The sequence below is a fragment of the Vidua chalybeata genome, chromosome 3 (assembly GCF_026979565.1).
Source record: "Vidua chalybeata isolate OUT-0048 chromosome 3, bVidCha1 merged haplotype, whole genome shotgun sequence".
Taxonomy (NCBI): Eukaryota; Metazoa; Chordata; class Aves; order Passeriformes; family Viduidae; genus Vidua; species Vidua chalybeata.
The window spans coordinates 9,393,789-9,408,107 of NC_071532.1; positions in this window are offsets into that span (position 1 = coordinate 9,393,789).

Genomic DNA, 14,319 nt, shown 5'->3' on the forward strand with positions numbered 1-14,319 from the left:
TGCATGTAATTAGAATGGCACCATTTGTGAGTTTGAATCAGAAGTAATTGACGTTTATACCATATGTTGTTTGGTACTCTATTTTGGGCAAGCAATTTAAAAAAGCATTTCTGTCTGAGGATGCTATAGAAAGAAAGAAAAAAGGCAGCTTTCATGACTTGTTTTCCTTACCCATTGTAAATCTATGCTGTTGGTCAGCAGGCTATTGTGTACCAGAAATTTTTCAAATTATTTTTTGTGTCTCCCCATGTGAATTGCTTAGGCTAAGTTAAGCAATCTATCAACACACACAAGGAGTTTTCTTCAGAAAACAAACCATAAATCTTTCAGTCCTATTCCCACTGCAGTTTCACACAGTGCTTGTCAGTAGAAGTCACATTCCTATTTCTCTGTTCTGACTTAAAATCTGAGTTCAAGCTCCATGTTCAGCAGCAGCAGTAAGTTCTTGCTCTGGGAGGCCTCTTGGCTGTGTTCACACTGCACCCACTGAAGCACATGTGGGACAGGTGGCATATTCTAGAACATCACCTGTAAGCTCATGATCCAGGCAGGCAGTGTTCCCTCAGCCCATGCTGAGATCACCCACACATCCACCTGTCCTCACAGCACTGCCTTGGTCCTGCTGGGAAGCCTCCTACAGATGGCCTGCTTGGACCCCTGGGAAATCAAAATGTGTGCTGGTGTTTCCAACCTTCTGCAGGATGATGTGCAGCTGACTGGCATTGCAATTCCTGTATTGCCAGCTGCACGGTTGTGTGCAGCAGGAGCAGGATCTCTGCTCTGAGAGCATGGGACAGTGTGACGGGTGGGATGGGATGGCAAGTTTATAATATGTGACCAAACAGGCAGCTAGGCATCTATTGTTTATTAAGTATATTTTAGGTAGACATTCCCCAATTCTGACTGCTTGTGAAGTGGAAAGAGCACGCTATAAAAAACTTAGAGATCTGAAGGGTGATCTGACAAGAATTTACCATTAAAATAAAATCAAACCAACCTGAAACCAGTAGTACCATATTGTAGATATTTAAATACAGTGATTGCAAATTCAAGTTGCAATTTTGCACTCAAAACAATTGAAACAAATGGAGAAGACTGGTTCATAAGTCCTAGGAACAAATGGAAATTACTGTCTGCCAGCCTACCTGGGCCTATAGACTGTATCTTTTTTGTCTAATGGATATACTGAAGCCAGTATGATTTCAGACAGGTGTATCAACAGTTTAAACCAAAACCAAACCACTTTGTTCCTGTTACCTGTCATGTCAATCCACATATTTTCTCCCCATATTTTTTCTTCCCTCTCTAACCTTTTATCGGTGACTTTGGTATTACATGCTAAGGTAATGAGTTTGTACCCTTTATTTGATTGAAGCGGTGTTCCTGTCAGATATGTGTGTAACAGTAATGGTGTTAGTAAAAGGGTGATTTTAAGAGGAGCGATGTTTGCTGATAAGTGCTAGGAACCATTGTTCTGCATCTTCCCATACCCAGGGTTACTTGGTAGACATTCAGAGCTCACAAACTAATTTTTACTGTTCGGCTTCCAAAGATGATGGTTGAAAAACATTTACAGTTCTGAGTCAGAAACAAAGAAATTTAGCTGTTTACCTTAGTACTTATTGCTAATTATTGAGTTTTATGGTGCTATCTTTAAAACTCTAGCAGCTAGAATTGTGGTAATGCATTAGAAATGTGACTTTATCTTTTTACAGTAAAATATTTATTTGCCCTTCTAGAAGAAGCTTTGAAAAGTGAAATTGGATGTGATATACCCTGAAAAGCTGGAAGACACATAAAAAGAGTGCAGTATTAATTTCAGAATACTTGGTTGTTTTTGAGCGAGTCATGTGATTTTTGGGAGACAAGTCTCCCATTTTGAATTTCTGTGTTGAGCAGCTGAGCAGGCTGAAGGTACAGGAAGGAGATGAGGGGGTGGGGGAGCTGGGCAGGGCTTTCCCACGTCTCTTGGAGCTGCAAGGGGTCAATCACTTTTTCCCTCCAGCCCTGTTACACGTCCAAGCCAGTGCTAGCAAGAAATAGTTATAGAACAGAGACTTCTTTTCCTGAGTGATTCAGTAATATGAAATGGCATTATTGCAAACAAAGTAGCTGTCATCATCAATGAAATTTTGGCACAATAGAATATTGGTCCAGGACTGGTGTTCACTGGTGTACACTGGCAGTGTATGTTGTTCCAAAGCAACTGATAAGCAATTCTTATTTTGCAACAGTTCAACAAATGTGTATCTTTATTTGTGGGAAAGATAAAACTCTTTGCTGAATAAAATCTCATGTTAGAAAAGGGATAAATTTTTTTTTTAATCCTGTATTCATCTTATGCTTCATAGCTTTCACTATGCTAGGAGGTATCTAACATGATTCTAGTCTCAGTTCTTTAAAGAACATTGAGTTGCAATATATTATTTGACCACTAAATGTCTCTGAAAACCATATAAAGTGCCAGGAGAAAGCAGTAAGTAGATCACAAGTAGGGAGAAGAAAACCTACATAATTCTATTGAATTCCACAATTGTGACTAGTGATGGGCCCACAGCAAATCTCACAAATGACACTTCCTGTAATGTAGCATATTCTGATAATTTCAGCAGCTATTCTGCTGCTTCCTGCTTCGCGTATTTGGGGAGCATAAGCCTGGAATCATCTACTGCACTGTATCTGGTTCTCCCTGGGTTATCCTGGGTGTAGCTTGCAATTGTACTTCAAAGAAAATGTCCAGAATGCAGCCAGGCCTCACTGAAAGACTTCAGGGGACAGACACATTCTTTGAATCTCTTAGCAGTTTGTTCCTCTGTCTAGTAACTCTAACTCAAAAGGCTTTTTGCCTTGCTGGAAGTATGAAAGTGGTGGGCTTTGGCTTCTGCTATTGTTTTTTGATGTATCTTCCTTATTTCAGGTATGAGTATATTGGAGGATCAAGCTGACCTTACAGTTATGAAACCTTCTTTAAAGAGCTTGTTCTAAAGAATTTATCAAAAAGGGGGGAAGTGGTCCTTGGGGGTGTTATCCAGCTCTTCTTTCATACCTTCTGCATCTTTATGTTCTTTGAGACATGTGGAGACCAGACCTGGCCCAGACCCATTTGCAGAAGTAAAATTCTCACTGCAGAGTAGTGGCAGGAGCAAGAATATGGTGTCTTGAATTTGCTATTTAAATATCCTTCTGAGTCACATATTTTTTCTATGCAGTGGTGACTATTCTTTTTGTAATCTGTTGTCTATAGTACTACTCCATTTGCTTGATTTTTGTGCTTCCCATTGTCTAAATTTTTTCCTAAACTTCTCCATGGAAGATCCAAAGTTTGTTTCCTGAGATGTGTTTGTAGTAACCTGAGTCTGTTCTTTTTGATCTAGGAATTGTTAAGCACTTTGAAAAGCTTTTCAATAACATTTTAGTCCTAAACTGACCACCCCCTCAGGTTTCCTTTAAATACCTAATCAGGTGTAAGCTCCTTGTTTCAAGTGTGAAAGTCTTCATCAAGACATTGGTTTGGAGAGCAATACTGTTATGAGGTATGAACCTGGGCTGTCTCAAGTCTTCAGCTAACAAGCACATGCCTATCTCAGAAGGGTATTGAGATATTTTTATACAAAAAAATGTTTTTGTAGGTTTTAAAGGTCTTTGAAATCCTATGAGAATGGCTCTTGTATTTGTTTATTTCTGACAAAAGCAGATTAGAAATTACTTTTCTCTTTATTTGAACTGTGGACATTATTGAGCTGTTTTGTGTGAATTACTTAATTGCTTAAAGAATGATCTATAAAGGAATGAATAAAGATGGAAAAAATATCCCCAACGACAAAAAAGAGCTAAGATCTAAAGAAAATTGTTAAACATTTATAAAAGGCATGACTCATTGTGCTTAAAAACATAGTTGACATTTATTATTGAATTTTAGAATAACAGGTTTTAGTGGTGCTGAGTTTGTTACCAAATTTCCAACTTTTCATGTTTGTTGCGAGGGAAACATGTCTATTTTGGTTGATTTCCCTGAACAGTCTCCTTGGAACCAAAGTTTTTCACACAAACATTTTGTGAAGAAAGCTTCCCTTGGGTCAAGGTAAAAAAGTGTTTCTGGGGGGTGTGGATGACAGAGCGGGTGCATGTGGTGAGATCCAAACCAGGAGCCCTGGCAGAGGGGCACAGGCTGGACTGGGCAAGCAGTGGTCACCTGGTCCCTGGAATCAGGGCTGAGTCAGATGGCATTTGGGGCAGGACAAATTGCTTGGCCAAGTGTTACAGGTGCTATGGTCTTTCAGTTGTCTGAAAAAATTTGGGGAAATATTTATGTGCCTAATAATATATAATTTCTGCCCAAGGACTGTTGAGTTGCCTCTGCTGGATGTTGCTGAGAAGTGTATGTGTGTTTGTCAAGGCTTCTGGACACTGTGGTGTGCCTGACTGTATTTCACAAAAGACTGACTGAGGTTTATATCCTATGCTGTTTTTAATGTGTTGGAGTTCTTTGTATAAAATATCTGAATTGTTGATTTCAGCAGTGACAGCAAGTCTAATGCTCCTGGAATAACATCCTTCAATGAAGTTTTTCTCCTATAAATAAACCACAACTGCATTTGACCCCAGTCCTTGGGTGGCAGTGGTAGAGATTCCATGGCCATGTAAGTTGAGAATATGTGGAAGTGATCCACGTGTGTGTTCATAGGAGGGTATGTGGGCAGATACAGCTACTGGGTAGGATTTTCTGTCACTACAGTTTTAAAGGCTTTCATTTTTCTGATCTATGTTATAAACACCGAAATCCAGATTGAAGAGTAACTGCCGCAGCATTAATGATTTCCAGTGCTTGATATACAGAATTTGACCTAGGATGGGAGTATTTATCATCAATAAAAGGATAATATTTCTCTAAAGGGTAACTATTTGTATTTGCATGTTACATTAACAAGATGACTACCTTCTTCCTCTCTGCCTCTTCAAGACCACTGGCAGTGGGTGTTTCCTGGGGCAAGAACATGCATCAGGGAGGCAAGCTCCACGTTGAAATCGCTAATATTAAATAAATTAAACTAGGAAAGCATTGTTTGTACTGTGGTGGTGTGGTTTATAAATGGTACTCCCCAACATAGTGCTCCCACTGAGACTCTTCATACCATGCCGCCACCTGCTTGCTGTCCCTTCTCACTGGGGTGGCATGGAGAGGAGAATTGGAGGCACAAAAAGGTGATGATGATGGATTGGGATAAGAACAATTTACTGGAAACAGCAATGACACAAAAAAAAGAAAAAAACAAAAAACCAGCAAAAGTGTATAAAAGAGAGAGTGAGTCACATGCAAAAATGCTCACCACAGCACTCAACTTGTCCCCCACCACAGCCGTGTTACCCTGAGTCCTGAGTGCTTCCTCCAGCTCAGAATTGGTGCCACCTGACCTCTTCCTCCAGGCATAGGTGTCTGTGCAGGGGAAACTTCACTGCCTGTCTTGCTTCAGCAAAACTTAAATGAGGAGAGCTTGTGCAACCTGTTGCTGCTGAGCTGGCAGAAGTTTCAGCAGTTAGCAGTTTCTTTCTTTTGGATAATTTATACAACAGCTGCCATTTATCTATCCCACTCATTATGCAGGAGACTTTGGAAGGAATATGCTGTTTAAAACCACTGCCAAAATAAGAATTGTACAGAGTATTTAGTACTTGGTGTTGCATGAGTAATAGCACTGAACTAGAGTTGTGTAGAGCAATGCTCCCTGTAACTCTTTTGATACTTTAGAAATTGTTTACAGTTCTCTCATAAGATGTATTTGCATGTAATTTTAATTTGGTAATTTATAGAGCAAGCGGTAACTAACACGAGCTAAGACAATAATAAGCTTGATTTTTGATGCTGCCTCTTTCAGTCTTTGTGATAAGCAGCTCACTGGCAAAAGCTACAGACCTGTGCTTGCCAAGAGACACATTTTTGTGGTTTTGAGGAAGGTACTTCTAGATGTGATCTTGAGGTGGGAAAAAAAGATGCTTCGTTCACTATGAATTTTGTAGCTTTACATATTATATGTTTCAAATTTATCAAAAGAATAAATTAATGAAGGCTTTATGGGAAGAGCTTGAGCTAATATTAAATATTTTTTCTTTCTTGTTTAATCATATTTCCTCTTTCTCTCTGAACACCTCCAAAAATATTGTATATTTAGAAAATATAGAAAAATTACTTCATAAAATGACTTGTGGTAATTTTTGGAATTAGGCTAGGCACATTTGTATTATTTGAGATGCTTCAATCCCTGTTATTTAGGCAGGTATCCCATCCTTATCTCAACATGACCATATTTTTACACACCAGTATTTCACAGGGAAATGGTGATTTCTCAGTGCTGCACAAGGAGCTGGTGTCTGAGAGGGAATTGAATCCAGGCTTCTCAAAGTCTGAGCTTGATGCTCTTCCTCCTGCCATGGTAGGGACAGCAAATATAATACGTTCTGCCAAAACTAAAGAGATGGGGAAGAGTTGTTCTATTTATATAAAATTCAGAAAAGAATATCAGGGTTCTGCCCTCCTCTAGTGTTGGGAAGTTTAAGAAGTCTTTCTGTCTGGTTTTGGCATTTCTCTTGCTGAGCAGAGCTGGGCCCTTTCCAGACGTATTGGGAGCAGTTGAGTGATACTGTGTAGCCTTTTTTTTCTTCATTCTTTCCTTAAGAATATCTGAAATAAATATAGTATCCCAGAACAAAGAGTGACAATTTGCAAGAATTTGGAGCCTGTCAATATGTGAAATTCCTGTCACTGCTACTTTTGCCATGGTTTTGCCTAAGCAGCGCGAAAAGATTTGCAGATACTTGTTTTAAACATGTGAAAAAAATTCAGAAATCTGTGACTTGACACTAAGACAGAGATCCACGTTGGTTCAAAGATCATTGTCTTGATCTTAACAAATTGTTGGATTTTGCTTTCATTCACACTACTGCAAATCTTAACCCTGTGGAAAGCTGTTGAATTATTCCAGAATTATGCTAGTGTGACAGAGTAGAAGTTCCTTCATCAGCTTTGTCCAAAAGCAAAGGCTGAGTGCCCAGGTAACTGAGTTGTTATACTTGAAGAAGTAAATGATTCTCTATATTGTGTTCTTCTTCCAAGAAAACCTTTGGAAGAGGTTGTTTTGCTTGTTTAAGATTTGGGAGGATTTACAGCCAGCCTTGCCTGCCTGCAGCCAGCCTCTCTGTGTGAGCTGTGTGCCTCTGCTAGTGGCTAATGCTGTGGGGCTGGTGGCCAGGGGGGTGATTTGGATGTCTGCACATTGGCCCAGCTCCCTCTTTGTTCTTGCTGTCACTTTTCCCCTCTGCTTATGCCAGAATTTTCCTCTGTGTTGTCTATTGGCTCTCGTGTCTCAGGGAAGGGTCACCCTGAGGCACCTCCTTGCAAGCTGGTACCGAGTGTGGTGTGTGGCAAATACTGGAACAAGCCACAGAGTGACTTGGGTGCAAGGAGTGAAGCAGGTCTGCAGCTCCTCTGCCCCTTTGCCCTTCCTTTCTCTCTGATCACTTACAAGTTCAGAAGAGCAAAGCTTGACTTTTGCATTTGGATTTATCCAAGGGAAGTGGATTCTTGCAGTACATTCGCATTACCTTTTTGTAATATCTCATCCTAGCACTTTCTTTGCTCTTGTTACCCAGGAATTAGCTGTATAAATGTGTTTAAGCATCGTAGGCAGTGATTTTCCTCCTAATTGTATAATAATCTTTATTTGTTCAAGCATTCTTAGTCCTTAGTTAAAACCCTTTAAATTAACCACTTTAGCAATTGAAATAATGTCTATGTGACTTAGTGTAAAGCACCTATGAGGCTCCTTTCTAGCACAATGGGAAAGGAAGGAAGTGAACCTCAGCTTTTCCTTGGAAAGGTAAGAAAGGAAAATGCAAATGAAATTAAGTTAATAAAATTTGAAAGTAAGCATTGACAGCATTCCTGTAAGTGATGCCTGTAAACATAGGCAATTACCTCCCAAGTGCTACATTTCATGCTACTTGTTTCCTTTCAAAGCAAGCAACAGGGAAGACACATCTTCACTCTAGGAAATAAATTGCAGTTTAAATATGTGGCTTCTTACATTAATCATTTTCTTTTAAGTCCTGACAGTGTACCTGTACTGTTTATGATACAGCATGAGTTTGACAGCAGAAAGAGATGACAAGATTTAGAAAATATCATCTTTTCTCCAAGCTATGATGTTTTTATTTCCTTCAGGAGGGTAACTTGTTTCCTTCGGTATAATTCAGTTTGTATCTTTGACACATCTATTCCTCTTGGTGTTGAGGTGCTTTTACAAGATGAATTACATAGTAATTGCAGAGTGCCAGGGCTAAATGCTGCCACCAGCTGGGTGTGGATGGTGACAAGGACAAGCAATCTGTATGAATAGCTGCTGTCTTGCCTTTTAGCCTGGTGCACACATCCTGGGGAGTATGAATGGAAAACGAGGTCTCCCTGCTTGATAAATCCTTAACTGTAATTCTGTTGGGATGGAGGGATTGGTGTTGCATCTTTCACTTTACGTGATCAGCCCAGTAAAATTGTGACTTAAATTAGAGATCATTGAATGAACCTGTTTGGCTGGGGGAGCAGCTCTGCCTAACAATCCTAACTAGTTCCTATTTACCAGGATAGGTAGGGGAGCTTCATTTTCACTAAAAAGGAGTGCTCATGAAATAGTATTTCCATTTATGAGAATACAAGTTCTTTTTAATCTGTGTGCTCTTCTATGTCTGATAAAAAGCCTTTACCTGTAAAGTCTGAGTAAATATATTTAAATTATCTTTTTGGCATGCAAAAGAGAATATGAGGGTAGCTACAGTGAGCAGAAAAATTGGTGTTGAGGAGTGTACAAATTAGTTGTGCTTGACATGAGTGAGAGCTAGGTAGCTGACTGAGTACTTTTCAGGAAAAAATATTTGAAATACAAAGGGATTTTTTTCCCCTGTAAAGAAGAGAAGAAAAACAGCTCTTTAAAGATTTGTTAATCTTACAGCTCCTGCTTTATATTGGAGGAATTTAGATGTAGATTACCTTAGTATATGCACTTGTCACTGGAAAGATATCAGTAGGAAATTATCGGGATTTTTAATTAAAAATTGTTTTACTAATGATGACCATTTACCAATATGCTATACTGTAAGTGAATAATTGAGGAGTACAGAAATAGATGTATCTTGTGGATTTAAGTGAGGAGCTTTACAACAGTATGACCGTGTTTTAGTTCATGTGATTTTATAAGCTGAAGCGTAACTTAATACATCTTACACTGGGGAAAGACACTCAGCTGTTTCTAAACTTGGACAGCTGAAGGAAGTGAAGTTTTTCCAAAACCCTGAATAAGCATCTGTCCTGAGTATGCAAGTATTTGATGAAGCAAAGCCACATAAGATGTGAATAACAATGCCTCATTAGCTATCATTTGTTTCAGTTCAATTTTGTCACTGCAGTCTGTTTCAGTTCACAAATTAGCATGCTAGTGGCCTTTTACTGCATTCATTTCAATTTTTTTCAGGGAGCAATAGCCAACTGATTGGGAGGTCTCAGACCAGATGGCAAGAAACTTGGAACCATATTCTGATTCTGCTTACATAAGGAGAAACAAGAAATAGTGTTTATACAAGTGAAACTTCATGTAGAATAAAATAATTTCACAGGCAGCAGTAGGAAAACCATAGTGTTTTCCCTACTCTCCAGAAAGTCTCACAAAGTCAGACTTCCAAATTTATTCAATTTGAATTACATTAGCATGTATTTTAAATTTCTAAGTGAGCTCAACCTTTCAATGCTTCAGTTAATGCTCTGAGACAAATCTTACCCTGCTGCAACTCCATTGAAATTGGTAGACTTAAACTCAGAATTAAATTGGCTCCTAAATTTTAATTTGTTTGTCTTTCTAGCTCAATGTAAAACAAGTTCCTACAGAACTCATATGTTACATGTATTTATATTTTCTTTTAAAATGAACTTGAGTTGTAATGTAATTTGGATTTTAAGTGTACTGGTTTTGTTTTCTCTTCTGCTTTTTATTCTATTCCTTTGTCTAGTGGTATTTGTCCTAATGATAGTTAGGCTTTATGTGATTTCTTGGAAGGCAAAACATTTCAAAAGCCATAATTAAGCTGTGCAACATTCTTTCTTCATAATGATGGAAGTACTGTCAAAACCTTTGGGCGTGATCAATGTATCTGCTCAAAACAAAGATGGATTTTTTTTTTCTGGATTTTAAGATCTGGGAAATTCAAGCATTATCTCAAAGTAGTAGCTGCTAATCCAGATATGAATTAAAAGGAGCTGCAATTCAATACATGCATCAAAAATTGTTCTATGAAGTACTTTTGCAACATTGTAATTTTTATATTTTATTCCTTTTATGTGTGTAAACTGGTGAGAGATTAACCAGTTAATTGTGTTTCCAGCATCTTGATGCTGATTCCTGTGAAGTGTAGAGTAGCTGAGATGAGGGAAGCTCCTATAACATCTCAATATTGCTTGGGATGCCCAACCACAGAGACAGGCAAAACTTGTGTACCCCACCTGAGTTACAGCCAGTGCAGTGCATCTGGGTGATGTCAGTTTTTTGGGAATGCTCAGTAAATCCCTCTGTTTGTTGAGAAGAGTACCAAGAAAAAAAAAAAAAAGACATGAGATATTTCATTCCACTGAGAGCTTTGCTATGAGCCCTTCTCTTGAAGGGTTCTGTTGGCCTGAACTTACTTACCCAATATGTGCTTTTGTCTTCCTTCTACTTTTAGTCTGTAAAATGAACTGCCTGGCCAATAATGCTGCTATTTAATGCTATTTAAGAGTGACTTGGAAGATCAGGGATATGTTGTGTTGACACTGAGTCAGCAGTTGTCTCGCTGTACATATGTCAGAATGACTGTGGCTTCGGCAGGCGGCCAAAAGCCATTTGTAGCATATTTCTTCACAGAACTCTGATGTGGTAGGAAAGAATTGGTAGACTTTAATTGCCAGACTCCCAGTTTGTGAAATATGTCTTCAATGTCTTTTAACTCTGGCCTTTCATAGTAATTTTTGTTCAGCTTTGTCTACACAATCCAATTATTGGTGATTTAATTAAATGATAAAGAGATAAGCCAACACTGAGTGACTTAGTGAGAATGAAATCTTGAGTAGGTTTGCCCTGAGCAGATGTTTAAAGAGAGCTTGTGCATGCCATAGCCACCTCTCCATGAGGGCACCTGGCTCTGGGAGCACAGGCAGACAGGTCTCACCAGGAAACAAGTATTCTGCTCATGCTGGCATGGATAGGTTTTAACAGCTTGTTTTGACCTGCAGTGGAAGGAGGCACAGACATACATACAAAAATGGTTATCAAAAGTACCTGGATGGAGAAGCACTTGATGCATCAAGTAAGAACCTGGCTCCTCCCATAGTCCAGGTAAGTAGGAGTCACAGCCATTCACCTATTCTGGAAGAATTCACTTTAGAAAAATAATAGTTGGTAAAATTGTCCCCAGTTTAAATGGAGCCAGAAAAACTGGAGATATTCTGGCACTGATTTCAAACTGCAGTGGGATTAACTTTGAATGAACTCATAGATAAAAAAAGACAAATTAAAATGTTGTCAAATTCCATTTGAATTACAAAAAGGCACCAGAAGGAAGTAATTTTATTGTTCTAAGCCAAAACTTTCAAAAGGTTAGGGTTAAAAAGACAAACTTGTGATTTTTTGAATACTTGTGACTATGTGGTCTGATACTGCATTTAATTATACAGCCACTAAGCTCGTCTTTTGGAAGTGTGTCATTGATTGAATGGAATTTAGAGTGCTCAGTTAATTGGTGTATGTTGTTTTTTTTCATCCTCTTCCAACATATTTGAGGGGTTGAACATACTACGTGTTACTGTTACCTGCTCTGAAGACCACGTTCATTTCTTACAGGTGCATTTGCATACTGTGAAGTTAGAATCTGGAATGCTTTAGCAAAAACACAGTTATGAGATCAATGGGGCTGTTTTGCAGCTTGAAGGAAGGGAGACTATGGCATAGATATGAAAATGCAAATATTCTGGAAAAAATAATAAATCAGCTGAAACGTTTCAATAAAAACTTATGTACAGAAGTCCTGTGGCAGGAAAATAACTCTTTGGAGGGAATCTTCACATGGCAGTGTTTGCTAGTTAAAATGGGCTGAAATAAGCTCACGTAGAAGCAGCATCATTCCTAATTCTAGAAAATGCTGTAGCCTTGCCTTATAACAGCAGCAGACCTGCTTGTTGATACTTTTAACATACATAGTTTTTCATTCAGCATTTCCTTCCCTATTTTGTTTGTATATTTTGTCTAAGAAAAAGTTGGAGTAAGATAGGAATTATATTTAAGGAAAAAAAAAAAAAAACAAGAACCTAAATATCTGTGGGGTTATGGCAGAGATGACTCATGAATCATATGTCAGTTTATGTAGTACATACTGGAGACACTTTGAGGCCCTGTTGAGTAACATATTTTTACAGCGGGATTCTAGTGAGTGACTGGTGTGGTAAACTGTGTTGTTCTAAACTTTTAGCATGGAGATAGGACACAAGTTGATAACATGGTTATGCTAAGCCGTTTGCAATACCTGTTTTATTTTGCCTTGAATCACAGCAGACCTGTTTCTGTGCTGTTTTTTATGCTTTTTCAGCTTTTAAGAGAAGGGGTACCAAAAATGTATTGGTTCATTTGGCCGAATTAAACATGCAATATGCACAAGAGCTGAACTAGTCCTAGCAATTACATCAAAACCTTTATTTTTTCTAGTCCTTTAAGATGGTGAGATGAACATGGTGAAGGGTCTAAGCAGTTACCATTTGGTCTGTGATCCCATTGCTTGAACTCTGACAAATCCATTCACAAGAAATGCAAGAAAGCTGGTACTGAAAAAGATCTCTTAGTATTGTCACATGTCCCAGAATACTTTTAGATGTTGCTGGAGGTGTTACTCTCAAAGGTATTTGTAATAACAGAACTCAAGACTAAATGCTCTAGTTCTTCCCCCCAAGAACAGAGGCTGTTGACAGTGGTGCCACAGTCGAGCTCTCTTTGGGTGAACCATTAGGACTGAAGTTCATGTTCTTTTAATTTACAAAGACTTGTAGTTTTTTGTTTCCTGAAGCTCTGTGGGAAGAAGGATGTTGGAATTGGCCCATACAAGCATATGCAAGTAACAGTTGTGGTTTACAGAGGAGTCTGTGGCAGAGCAGCAAGTTGAATTTGAGCTTTCTGAGGAAAAGTCTAGAGTCTTGCCCATAGAAACAGCCTAGGTTTACTCAGAATGATCTGTAGAACTGCAGGAGACCTCCTCCAAAATGTTTATTTTTGATTGTCAGTAGTGGAGAAATGCTAAAACTTAGAGCACAGCCTTTAAAAGAATCTCTTGGTGTCTCCATGGCACGTGCCATTTCTGACTTACCAATATCATTAAGAAAATGCATTATCACACAGTAGCTGAGTCTTTTTCCTGAGCAGCTGAATAAACTACTTTCTTGAGGCAAATATTGTTGTACCATGAATGGAAATCTTTATCACAGTTTAGTCTGGAGCTTAAAGATTTCTTGCCTTCCTTTCCTCTTCCTCTCACCTCATCTGTTCCAATCCAGCCTCTTACCAAAAGGCTTTACTGTAACAAAATATGTGAGATAAGCAGTCTTAGGAAGCTGGCTTGTGTATCACAGCAAAGGCGATGTTTTCAGTTCATCAGCATAGAGCAGACCACTTCTGCAAATCTATAATGAAAGGGCAAGGGTGTTTCAAACACCCTGACACTCATTTTCCTGACAATAACCTATTTTTTTTTCCTCTGTTTAAAAGAGGTACTAGTTAATGGCCATTCTTCCTTTTTGGCACAAAAACTTATTGATTGTTTCTTCATGAAGTCCATCTGTGGATTTGATGAATGAAGAAAGGAACGAGGGAGACCGTAATTTAGTAATTGTTAGTATGAGAAAATAGAGGGTTGCTGGAAAGGCTGGGGAATTACTAACAGCAGGATCAAATACCTTTGGCAGTCCTTGACCCAGTGTGTTCTGGAGGTGTTACTCCATTTAGCCTGTCTCCAGCCAGCTTATGTGTCTCAACAACTTACCCTGACAACCAAAGCTGGTGCCTTGCACACATCATGACTCTGTGGAAGTGGACAGAGCAAGCAGCCTACTAGATTTGGTGCTTTTACTCACAGTGAACTTCACTTTCAGTGGTTCAGTTTGTTCCCTTGAAGATGGGACTGGGTCATCAGAGATGGAAATGAATATCAACTTGCTTTCCTGGAACAGCTGGAACATCATTCAATAGGATGTATCTTGTTTTTTGAGAG